We start from the raw sequence: 10,776 nt of genomic DNA on the forward strand, positions 1-10,776 counted from the left end.
CTTCTAATCCTTTCAACCCTCTTAGTACTTGTTATCCATGATCATAAAAATTTGTAACCTCCATGGTAATATGATTAACTTACTTTATTTACTTTCAAATATAATATCATTTCTGAGCTTACATCAGTTGACTTACGTCGTACTATCAAGTACGAAAATATGGGTGTAACACTCATCGTATGGGGCGATTGAAATTCAAAATATAGAGGGAACTAAGAGTTTTAATACGAATGGGCACAAATTGAATGTTGCTGGAGGATTTGACAAGAAATCCTCTAGCATCATATTCAAATGAGCCTAGAAAGTGGAGAATCAGGCTAATGACTATAATTCCGAACTACTTCTAACATGTTTTCTACTTTCTTAGTTTAGTTTTGATTCTTATAGTCACAATTAGTTGTATTTCATGAATGGTATGTGTTTAGGAGTATGTACAAGCATGATTCAATCTGAAGAAGAGTAAAGACAAGACCCGAGAATGAAATCAAATATAAAAGAGTAGGAAAAAATATAGGACATCAGAGAAAATGGCTTGACATGCTGTGTGGCACGTCATGAGCTTCATCAGGTTTCGGATTTTGTAAAAAAGGACCACTAATCAATGCTCTTGTCACACCATGTTGGCCTGCGTGTGGACCGTCGTGCAGAGACAGTTCAGTCCAAATTTAAAAAAAGAATAGAAAAGATAGGAACTTTTAATTCTTAATCGACCCCCTCACCCCAACGCCCCACCTCCTTTTACCCGATGCCACCCCTCCTTTTTATTCTCTCACTCGATTCCTCTCAACTTCCCCAAATATCCTCTACTCTCTCCCCTCTCTATCCAATGTCCTCCATTATCAAGGTAAATTTTTTTCATATATCTTCCTCCTATTTTATTTTTATTATGTCAACCTTTATCCGCTAAACCTAGGCAACCTGCTTTTTATTTTGGTTTTTAGTTAGTTCTTTTATTTCTTTTCTAATTTGTTTGTGTAGACATTGTGCTCTCTTGGTAGGCTGTTGCTTAGTATTTTTGTTTCACTTGTTGAGTTGACAATATTGATATGTATTACTTGAAATTATATTGAGATTGGTGGAGATCACCTTACTTTATGGTTGAACATTGTGATTACAACCTAATACATGCTAGGTATTCGATTAAACGCTTGAATGAAATAAAGTTGTGATTTTGAACATAGTTTTTGGTAGTACTTGTTTGATTATGAGATGGATGATGAATCTTTTAAGTGTGGGGTGGTTGTTCATGTTTGACAATTGCGATTTTGGACATGTTGTCCCCGAGTTCCAACTGACCTCCACCTTGTGCAAGTGATGCTCTTTGTTTCTTTATTACCTCTAAATTTGTCAGGTCCTGCGTAATGCTCAATATAACTTCTTTATTTTGATTTTATAGTCTAAATTAGTGTAGTTTATTGCCGAGTTGTGGTAGCTTTTGTGATGTCTTGGTATGCCGATTTGCTTGGCGTGGCGGTGAATAGCTAGTCTTATTTTGATATGAGATAGTTTGAATCCCCACAAAATTGTTGCTTGTGAATGCGCCAACAAATAAGTGTGCGGTAGTCTAAGTTCTCGTTAGTGCTTATATTCTATGTGTCATTGTTGATGATGTTTATCTTGTGTAAGTACAATGTCTTGTCGTGCTAAATGTAATAACACTAGCACTTCTAAAGTTGCTTTAAGTAACCACGAGAGAGGTAGATGGGCCGCACCCGTTGAGCATCAACCTATTGAGAAAATTGCAACGAAAGAAAATGACTACGTGCCATGCATGTTTGTTATTTGGTTAGTGAATCCGTATGTGAGGTATTGGTTTCAGCTCAACAAGGATATGATAGAGCCCACCCCTGAGCAAGGCATTGATGAGAAGAAGTTGGAGCGGAAGTACCCAACCTTGCATGACAATATCCAGCACATGTGGATGCAAAATTTATTTCAGATAATGGGCCCATTGAATATAAGCATGGTTAAGGAATTTTATACCAACTGGGAGCCGGGGTTTGAGCTAGATGGAGAGTATGTCATCCCAATTTGGGTAAGCAACTGGAATTTGTGTACCATGATATCAGTCTTGTTAAGGGGTTTCCTGAAAATTTTCCATCAATGCTCGAGTCTTTTCTAAGGAGGACACTATACAAGGATTATTGCCATACACTTTGTGGTGTCTAATCTTTGGCTACTTGTTATAGGGACCAAGATAGGTTCCATTCTACTTTGTAGCATAGCTACATGTCTCTGCCTGCCAAGATGATATTGAGGTTGATCAATGTCTGGATTTTTTCCACATCTTATGACACCATGTGACATGCATTCAGATGTGTTTGGTATCTGCATTCATGACCAAGATGAAGATCAGTATGGGGAAGATAATGCTTACCGATATGGCCAAGGTCTAGAACGAGGGCGCGGAGAGGCTTTTCTTTCCAAGCATGCTAGATAAGTTTCTGACAGGCAATGGTGCACCTGAGGATCCCTTTCATGATAGGGAGTTGGATGGGACTACGAGGTTATGTGATACCACAACCATGGATGATACTGTGGGTCCACAGAGTTCTCTAATCACCATGTAGCAAAGGATGACTCGTATGGAAGAGCCTATCCAGTTCAGGTTTGTCGATATGTGGCCTCATGAGCAGGATGAGGAGATGGATATTGCAGAGTTAGAACTGCAGTCTCCTCTTTCTACTATACTCGGCAGTTTCTACGACTGGAGTAAGGTGGTATATTGCCATATGATGAGGATGTCAACTCTATGGCATCAGATGATGAGCTTTCTAGCACTTCTAATGGTGCCAATGACTAGGCCCGGGGCCTCGGAGAGTCACTTTTACACTCTTGTTCTTTTTACTTTGGATTGAGGACAATGCTTTTTCTTAGGTTTGGGGTGGGTAACTCCTAATGGTTTGTTATTACTTTGTTTTTGTTTGTCACATACCTTTGTTTTGACTTGTTTCTTTCTTTATTAGATTATATGGCCTTTAATGATAACTCTAAATTCTAATTGGCATGTAATAGTTAGTATTTTGTTATTTCATGTTAGTAGCTAAGTTTATTTTAAAATACAAAAAATTCAAAAAACTTAAAATACGCCTTTTATTTTATATTTTATTTTATAGGTAGTTAGTGGTGGCAAAATGGATAAAAGAATAGTTATCCTTTCATATTATCCACTAAATAATGAGTTGGATAATGAATTTTTTAAAAATGGATCTAATATGCATAAGATCCATATTATCCACTAAAAAAATGGATAACCAATGGGTTTCACTTTTATACTTCCAAAAAATTAAACTCGGGGTGATATCTATATTATCCGCCGGTTAACCCATTTTCTATCCATATTAAATATGGGTCAAATCGGATAATTTACTCATTTTTGTATTACCCATTTTTGACCCGACCATGTCTGACCTACCCGCTTGCCACCCCTATAGGTACTGTAGTAACAACCCTTTGGTTGTTGTGCTGTGTTTGTTTTTCAAGGGCCAATTCTTGAACAAGGTGTAGTTAGTTTCTATTTTTTAGGAGTAGAGAATCCGGTGTCGTTGTGAAAATTGGAGGAACTTTTTCTGATTTGTATGCCTAAGTTTAGTGAGTGCCTTAATTCTGAGAGCATGTAATGAGTAACTTGTGTGTATGTGCTATAAATTCTTGAATTGTCTCAAGCGCTTTGATTAGAGAGCAGAGATAAATCCGGTCCTGAGTAAGTAGTATGTCAATGTGTGGGTAATATTTTCGTTGATATTCTGTGTATGTCCCGTGATGTCAATAACTTACCCCGAGTGTGTACAAAATGAAATGGTGAGTCTTGTTCAATCTAGAAAGTGAAGGGGTATTTCTTTTGTCACGCCCCAAACCCGGGGGGCATGACCGGCACCCGATGCCTTATCTATCCTTGCGTATCAACTTGCGACAAAGGGACTCTGAACATATAATGTCATCCTTTGGCCATGGGGCCACATATTGCAAGACGATTTGCAAAGCAAAATATAAAACGGAACGAAAACTACTACTGGCTAAAGATCAATATAAGGCGGGCCCGACAAAGCCGTCATCGCTACTACAGCTGACAAACCAACATATTATACATACAAGGCCTACAAGCCCAACATACTGCACTAACTGACAGGAAACGTCTATAAGCCTCTACTGATGGATGTATTGAGATCGGAACATGGCCCCGACCTATCCATAACCTATATACATATGTATACATAATGTATACAAAACTCTAGACCCGACAACTCCGAAGGATGTGGAGCTTACCGATAAAGCTGAACTCGGGCAACACCTACTGAGGAGGTCTACCCGTCTGTCTATCTGAACCTGCACACATGAAATGCAATGTCCCCAGAAAAAGGGACGTCAGTACGAAATAATGTAACGAGTATGCAAGGCAATAATATAACTAAAAGCTGAAACTAAACTTATAATAATAATAGCTGAAAGTAACTGGGAGTCAAAGATAATTTGAATATATGCCCACCTGCTGATAGTGACTCAACTCTCTCAATATAGTAAGTAGAATAGTTGTCCGGCCTTATAAGGCTCGGTATAATAGCTGTCCGGCCCTATAAGGCTCGGTATATATATATAATTGCTCTGCCGTAGTAGGCTCGCTCATAGGCGCTCGGCCATACTAGGCTCTGTATCTCGGCCAACTGGGCTCGCTCATAGGCGCTCGGCCACAGTAGGCTCGGTATATAACTTACCATCTGATCAGAGGTTGCCCAATATGGGCCTGTCCATCGATTATAGCTCGATGGTAATGAAAATACTGTAATACTGTCCTCCTAACTAACTTTCTAACTAACCACTCTAATAAGTTAGCTAACGCTCCTCTTAACCACCTTAGCTAACTATGGTTAGTAATCCTACTTACCTCAACAGAATATGAACTTCTCTTTATGCCTTGTTATTAAACACATGTAATTACGAGATCATGCCAAAATGAAGGAAGGGCTTAGCCTTAACATACCTGGAGTAGGGAAAAATCCATATAATATTCTTGGATAAGGTTGCACTGTACTCCTTTAGAACCGCAAAATCTTTCATTGCTAAGGTGCTAATAATTCTCGTTGGAATTGTTTTGTTGCAAGAAATTTTGTTGAAAACTTGTTGGATTGAGTTTAGCGTCTGTTTTGAAATGTTTGAATTAGGAAGAAGGTTATATGATTTCTTACTTGATTATTTTAATTCCAAATGAAGCCAAACTTACTAAATGTCTTACACGTAAGTGTCATATGTATATTACTTTAGATGGCCACCTTTCAATCAAGATTGTGAGTCACTTAATTTGAATGGGGGGCTTCCACGTCATGCCATTTAATCCTTATCCAATATATACCTAATTAATCAGGTAATATCCCATTACCCAATAATTAACCAATTAACCATATAATTAAGAATTATATCAACTTACTTAAAATACTACTCACTTTTAATATACCTTGTACACTTTACTATCATGATCATGTAGTACCTTGTATGGCACTAGTCCATAAATACCGGTATTATCGCTCGGACCGTATTGTATCTCAAATCAACAACCTTCAATAAAACTCATTTTCTTTGATTCGTTTACCCTTTATCTTTTACGGCACGTACTTATTGCTTGTTATAAATAGCATAAATGCTTATAATCTCAAGAAAATCTCATTCCTGAGTCTATGTCAATTAGCTGAAGACGAAACTTTAATCGTATAAAAAGCAAGATGTAACATCCTTCCCCCCTTAGAAACATTCGTCCTTGAATGTTTACTCTTAGATACTTTGGGAATTTTTTTTGGCAAGAGTCTCCTCCGTACACTAGACTAAAACTAACCTGTACGCAGCCGGAAAACATACTATACATGCCACACATGGCCAATGTCTATAAATAGCAACGCTTGGCTTCACACAACTGTCCATTATAAATTCTGAGAGTCAAAAATGAGAGCTTACCTGATGACCTACTGGCCTGAATAGAGCTGTGCTGAGGTATCCCACCTCAAGCCATATATTCAGTTTGAAATAGGGAGGGGTATTTAGACTTCATTTCTTCCTCCGCTTCCCATGTCATCTCTTCCACATTCTTGCTTCTCCATAAAACCTTCATGGAGGCTATCTCCTTATTTCATAGCTTGCGGATTTGTCTATCTAGGATGAAAACCGGAATTTCCTCGTATGACGAGTCCTCCGTAATCTGTATATCAACCGTGGACACCACCCGGGTAGGATCTCCAATGCACTTCCGTAACATAGATACGTGAAAAACCGGATGGACAGACTAAAATTCCGACGGCAATTCCAACTCATAAGCTACTTGGCCCACTCTCCGAATGATCCTATAAGACCCAATATACCGTGGGCTAAGCTTGCCTTTCTTGCCAAACCTCATCACGCCCTTCATAGGCGACACCTTTAAGAATACCCAGTCATTAACTCCAAAATCTAAGTCTCGTCGCCGCACGTCAGAATATGACTTCTGATGACTCTGGGCTGTCAACAGTCACTCTCGTATAAGCTTTACTTTCTCTATGGCCTGCTGAACCAGGTCTCACCCATGTAACCCAGATTCTCCAACATCAAACCACCCTATAGGAGATCTGCACTTACGCCAATACAAAGCCTCGTACGGAGCCATTTGGATACTGGAGTGGTAGCTGTTATTATATGCAAACTCGATAAGAGGTAAATGTTCATCCTAACTTCTTTTAAATTCCAACACACATGCTTGTAACATATCTTCGAGCGTCTAAATTGTGCGCTCAACTTGTCCATCAGTCTGTGGATGAAAAGCTGTGCTGAAATTCACCTGAGTCCCTAGACCTCGCTGAAATGACCTCCAAAAATGTGCTGTAAACTGGGCCCCACGGTCAGATATAATACATACTGGTACTCCATGTAGCCGCACTATCTCCTTAATATATAACCTTGCATAGTCTTCTGCCGTATATGTAGATCTGACCGGTAGAAAATGAGTTGATTTCGTGAGCCTATCGACTATCACCCATATGGAATCGAATTTACGATGAAAACGAGGTAAACCCATGATAAAGTCTATGTTTATCGCCTCCCATTTCCATGTCGGGATCTCTATAGTCTGCATTAGCCCTTCGGGCTTCTGGTGCTCTACCTTCACCTGCTAGTAACTAGGACACTGAGCGATAAACTCAGCAATGTTATTCTTCATACCGTTCCACCAGTACACATCCTTAATGTCATGGTACATCTTCATCGACCCAGGATGAATGGAGTACCACGAATAATGTGCCTCCGACATAATCCTGTCTCGTAGCCCTGCTACATCTGGAACACACAGACGACCCCTATATCTGAGAACTCCATCTCCCTTGATCTCTAATAATGGCTTCTCTTGCTGCAAAAATCGCTCTCTGAACTAGACCAACTCTGGATCCTCGTACTGCCTTTCCTTTACTTCAGCTATGAGAGATGATTTTGCAGTATTTTGGAGTACAACTCCACCATCGTCAGAGTCTACTAACCGAACCCCCAAACAAGCCAATTGATGAATCTCTCTAGTTAATTTTCTTTTTTCGGCCTCTACATGTGCTAAACTACCCATAGATCGGCGACTTAAGGCGTCTGCTACCACATTAGCTTTGCTTGGATGGTAGAGAATGTTAACATCGTAATCTTTCAATAACTCAAGCTATCGCCTCTGTCGTAAATTCAATTCTTTCTGCTTGAAGATATATTGCAGGCTTTTATGATCTGTAAATACATCAACATGAACGCCATATAAATAATGCCGCCATATCTTAAGTGCATGGACAATTGCAGCTAATTCGAGGTCGTGGGTCGGATAATTCCTCTCGTGCTTCCTTAAATGCCTTGAAGCATACACAATTACCTTCCCATGTTGCATTAGGACACACCCTAACCCGACACTTGAGGCATTACAATACATAGCATAACCATTTGGACCCTCTGGAAGTGCTAGAACTGGCGTTGAGGTCAGCCTGTTCTTAAGCTCTTGGAAACTCTACTCGTAAGCCTCCGTCCACTGAAACTTAGTTGCTTTCTGTGTCAACTTCGTTAATGGTGCCAAAAGAGAAGAAAAATCCTCTACGAACCTCCGGTAGTATCCGACTAAGCCTAGAAAGCTACGAACCTCTGTTGGAGTGGTAAGTCTAGGCCAGGATTTCACAGCCTCAATCTTTTGAGTGTCTACCTTTATACCTCCATCGAATACAATGTGCCTCAAGAATGCTACAGACTTCAACCAGAACTCACATTTAGAAAACTTAGGATATAATTTACTATCACGGAGGGTTTGGAGTACCGCTCGCAGGTAGTCCATATGCTCATCCTCTGAACGCGAATAAACCAAAATATCATCAATAAATACTATCACGAACATATCTAAAAATGACCGAAATAGGCTATTCATCAAGTCCATAAATACGGCACGTGCGTTCGTCAACCCGAAGGACATGACAAGAAACTCGAAGTGGCCATATCGCGTCCTGAAGGCTGTCCTGGGAATATCTTTCTCCCAAACTCTGACCTGGTGGTACCCCGACCTCAAATCTATCTTTGAAAAACATCTAGCTCCCTGCAACTGATCAAACAAGTCATCTATCCTTGGAAGTGGATACTTATTCTTAATAGTTACCTTGTTCAGCTGCCTATAATCGATACACATCCTCAGCGAGCTGTCTTTCTTTCGTACAAATAGTACCGGTGCACCCCAAGGTGAAGTACTGAGCCTGATGAAACCTTTCTCCAGCAAATCTTTTAACTGCTCCTTCAACTCCTTCAATTTGGCAGGTGCCATTTTATACGGAGGGATGGATATTGGTTAAGTTCCCGGAAGCAAATCGATGCCAAAATCAATCTCTCGCTCTAGAGGAATACCTGGAAGTTCATCGGGGAATACATCTGCATACTCTTTGACTACTGGAATAGACTGAAGTGTAGGTATCTCAGCATCTACATCTCTAACTCGCACAATATGATAAATGCACCCTTTGGTGATCATCTTCCTCGCCTTCAGATAAGAAATAAACCTATCTCTGGGTGTCGCTGTATTACCTACCCATTCAAGGACTGGCTCACCCGTAAAATGAAATATAGCTATCTATGCTCAACAATCAACTGTGGCATAGCAAGCTGCCAACTAGTCCATGCCTATGATAGCATCAAAATCCAACATCTCTAGCTTAACTAGGTCGGCTGAGGTCTGACGACCACAAACTGACACCGTACAACCTCGGCAAACCCGTCTAGCAGTAATCGATTCTCCGACCGGTGTAGATACCACAAAAGGATCACTTAGTATTTTAGGCACTATACCAAACTTCCCCACGACAAATGGGGTAATACACTATAAAGTATATCCTAGATCTATCAAGGCATAAACATCGTGAGAGCAAATGGTCAACCTACCTGTCACAAAGTCTGGTGAGGACTCCTGGTCCTGTCGACCCGCTAAAGCATAGCTACGATTCTGGTTACCACCTGAACTGGACCCTTTACCTCTACCTGCCGAAGACTGAGACTCATACCCTGAAGGATGCGCAGACATAGATGATCCTGTTGTTGAATTTGTTAGTTGTGCCATACCCCCAGAATCTCTATTTGGGCAATCTTGCATCATATGCCCCGGACATCCACATGTATAACAAGCATCGGAACCGGCTCGGCATTGGCCCAAGTGTCCTCTACCACAGATGTCACACCGCGACGGAAATGGCCATGTCTGCCCTGAACCTCACTGTCGCTGTAAACCCGATGTCTGAGAGATTTCACCTGGTCCTGACTGAGTATAGCAGTCATACCTATAACCCTGTAGCTGAGGTGGCGGAGGCCTAGGTGGCCATTTGAAGTATTGGGGCCTATAACTGGCCTGAGACTTCTTCTGAGACCTGGCAAACCTCATCCTCTTACGCTATCCTAACTCAATCCTCTCTGTACCCTGCTATCGACGCCTACCCCTTTCTATATTCTGGGCGAATGCCTGAATCCAGGAGATATCCATACTATCCTGCAATGCAGCGGTGGCACATGCCTCGGTCAACTCTAGGGCCAAACCAACTATAAACCTGTGAATCCTGTCCCGCATAGTAGAAACTATGGATGGTGCATATCTGGCCAATGAGTCAAAACGGAGACTATAATCTCGAACACTCATATTGACCTACTTGAGGGCTAGAAACTGATCGACTCGAGCCTGTTGGATCTCCCGCGGTAAGTATTGGTCAAGGATGGCATCCGAAAAATTCTCCCAAATAGCTGGAGGTGCATCACGTCCCCTGGACCTTGCCCATACCTCGTACCAAAGGATGGCTATATCTCGTAGTCGAAAAGCTGCTAGCTCAACTGCCTCTTTCTCCTTGGCATGCATAACCCGAAAGATCCTGTGAAGCTGATCTATGAAATCCTGCGGGTCCTCCCTCTGATCTATCCCCGTGAACTCTGGAGGACTCAAAGCAATAAACTCTCGGACCCTTGAACTCCTAGAGCCCTCAGAAGATCCTGCACTAGCGGATGCCTGAGCCTGTTGCTGGGTAGCTACCAACTGTGTCAACAAATGCACCGCACTCCTCAAGTCCTGATCCGATGGAAGCGGAGGGGGAACTGGATGTGCAGTCTCCCTAGAAATCTCCTCAAGTAGTGGAGGAGCCGGTAATGGTTGAGTAGGGGTCTCTCCCTGGGCCTCCGATTAGGCCCCATCTATTGGGGGTATTCTGCTAGTCCCCTCACCTACTACTGTATCTCTTCTATGGCTAGCCGTAATCTTCCTAGTCACCGTCATCTATGCATGCCAAC

General features: G+C 41.4%; 1 long non-coding RNA gene across 1 annotated transcript; it reads left to right on the top strand.

Moving 5' to 3' along the window:
• Positions 1 to 548: 548 nt before the first annotated feature.
• On the top strand, positions 549 to 2,995 carry LOC107790803 (uncharacterized). The gene is made up of 2 exons (XR_012703220.1): positions 549 to 844; positions 1,674 to 2,995. It is a non-coding gene; the product is annotated as an uncharacterized LOC107790803 (long non-coding RNA).
• Positions 2,996 to 10,776: the final 7,781 nt, after the last annotated feature.

This window comes from Nicotiana tabacum, chromosome 19, assembly GCF_000715075.1.
Source record: "Nicotiana tabacum cultivar K326 chromosome 19, ASM71507v2, whole genome shotgun sequence".
Classification (NCBI taxonomy): domain Eukaryota; kingdom Viridiplantae; phylum Streptophyta; class Magnoliopsida; order Solanales; family Solanaceae; genus Nicotiana; species Nicotiana tabacum.